This window comes from Drosophila tropicalis, unplaced genomic scaffold (genome assembly GCF_018151085.1).
Source record: "Drosophila tropicalis isolate 14030-0801.00 unplaced genomic scaffold, ASM1815108v1 contig_615, whole genome shotgun sequence".
Classification (NCBI taxonomy): domain Eukaryota; kingdom Metazoa; phylum Arthropoda; class Insecta; order Diptera; family Drosophilidae; genus Drosophila; species Drosophila tropicalis.
Genome location: NW_027173095.1, coordinates 1,550,073 through 1,552,268, shown reverse-complemented (window position 1 = coordinate 1,552,268; position 2,196 = coordinate 1,550,073). Strand labels below are relative to the sequence as shown.

Below are 2,196 nucleotides of genomic sequence, written 5' to 3'. Positions count from 1 at the left end.
ACACTCAGGATCATTATAATAATAAATGCGATAACTCAAGATACTGGTTCATATAAAAAGAGAAAATTTATCATTCCACAATTAAATTAATGAAAATATTTAACTCCATGTACCATATAAAGCGTGTTTTTTTACGCTTTTGGATTTTTACGTTGGCAACACTGACATTCCGCATGATGTTCATGACAGCTGTGAAAGTGAAAAATGCTCAGTTTAGTTTGCCATTTCATCATGGAAAGACTTACGCCCGAACAACGTTTACAAATCATTGAAATTTATTATCAAAATTCGTGTTCTGTGAAAAATGTGTTTCGCAAATTACGTCCATATTATGGTCGACACAACCGAGCAAGCCATAAAGGCAATTGTGGACAAATTTCGCACACATTTTACTTTATTGGACATTCAACCATCGAATCGTGTACGGAGAGTGCGCACAGAAGAGAATATTGCAGCTGTAGCGGCCAGTGTCAATGAAGATCGTGAATTGTCCATTCGTCGGCGTTCTCAACAATTGGGACTGTGTCCTTCGACTAGACATGCTGGAGAAAGTGGTGCAAAATTGGAACTTTCGTGTTGATCACTTGAAACGCAGTCGCGGCCAACATTTACATGAAGTCATTTTTAAAAAGTAATTGGCAGAGATTGTTTTATCATCTCAAATAAAAATTTAACAATAATATTCAAATTTTGTGTTTCATTTCTGTTCACGCCACCGGGTGAACAGCAGAGAGTGAGGGGTAGGGTTTTTCCCAAGACCGAATTCGGTCATACTGAGGAGGGTGACGAAGGGTTCTCCTGTAAATCGCCATAATCAATCTAATCCGAGTTTTTCACCCGAACACCCGTTCCTTCTCTTCAGAATTTTCTATCTCGAAATTTGTATACTTTTAACCCGAAACATTTCGTGTGTGTCGGCCACCTGTGCATTTAATAAAGCATAAGTTTTTTAACCGAAGTTATCGCGCGTTATTAATTCATCCCTCGCTCACCCAGAAGAAATTGGCACCAGCCAACCACTTGTAATTTATTGGGATCCTTCCGCCCCTCCACGAACATTGGTCCTTCGAGCCGGATATCCTTCCGCTATTCCAGCTTGCATCGGCGGAATTCCTGATAAGTACAACATTTCTTATTAAAAATCTCATTCACATTATATTCCATTACAAACTTATAAAAGTGTGAGGTTTCCCGCTCTTCCATAGCGACCTACACACTTTTGTATACTTGTATGTACATACCTGACCTGTTCCAAGGGTTACATGGTATTTCCCGATCATTTTTGTGTTTATGAAGTGCTTTTTTTTTTTCCATTCTTCGAAATTCGGATTTTCCAAAAGTCCAATTGCATAGCAATACATACATACATTGATTATTCGTATGAATATACTACAACGTCATGGAGCCATAATGGGCGCTCCACATGCTTTGGACGGCACAGAGGGTGCTGCATATTTGGACGGTGCACAACGTCATGGAGCCATAATGGGTTCTCCACATGCCTTGGGCAGCACAGAGGGTGCTGCAACTTTGGACGGTGCACCACGTCATGGAGCCATAATGGACGCTCCGCATGCTTTTCTAAGTTAGGGTGGCACACAGGGTGCTGCATATTTGGACGGTGCACAACGCCATGGAGCCATAATGGGTTCACCACATGCCTTGGGCTGCACAGAGGGTGCTGCAACTTTGGACGGTGCACCACGTCATGGAGCCATAATGGACGCTCCGCATGCTTTTCTAAGTTAGGGTGGCACACAGGGTGCTGCATATTTGGACGGTGCACAACTTTTTTGTTCATGTCAATTAGATCGGATATTGTTATCCTTGCTAGGGTGTCTGCCACAAAATTTTCTTTTCCTCTCAGATAATCTACAGTAAAATCATGTTCTTCTAATTCGAGTCGCATGCGTGTAAATTTTGAACTTGGGTTTACCCGATTTGGCTTTGCAGATCATCATCCTTAAGTCTCAATTGTTGCTAATAAAAGTTATTTGTAGTGATTGGTTCGGTTTCATAATTGAAATATCTGCACCTGTATCAATCAGAAATGTTAAATTTTTATTTGTTGCAATGTTTTGGAATGATACGAAATTATTGAGACTCAAGTTAACCGTATATATTTTGTTATTTAACAGGTTAAAACCTTTTGTTTAGTAATTATTTTAATTTTCTTTTCCATACGTATCAAGTTTT

The 2,196-nt window shown here is 39.8% G+C and overlaps 1 long non-coding RNA gene across 1 annotated transcript; it reads right to left on the bottom strand.

Moving 5' to 3' along the window:
• Nucleotides 1-847: 847 nt before the first annotated feature.
• Nucleotides 848-1,274, bottom strand: LOC137578639 (uncharacterized). The gene is made up of 3 exons (XR_011032728.1): nt 1,242-1,274; nt 993-1,113; nt 848-922 (listed from the first exon to the last, which is right to left on the bottom strand). It is a non-coding gene; the product is annotated as an uncharacterized lncRNA (long non-coding RNA).
• Between the last annotated feature and the right edge of the window lie 922 nt (nt 1,275-2,196).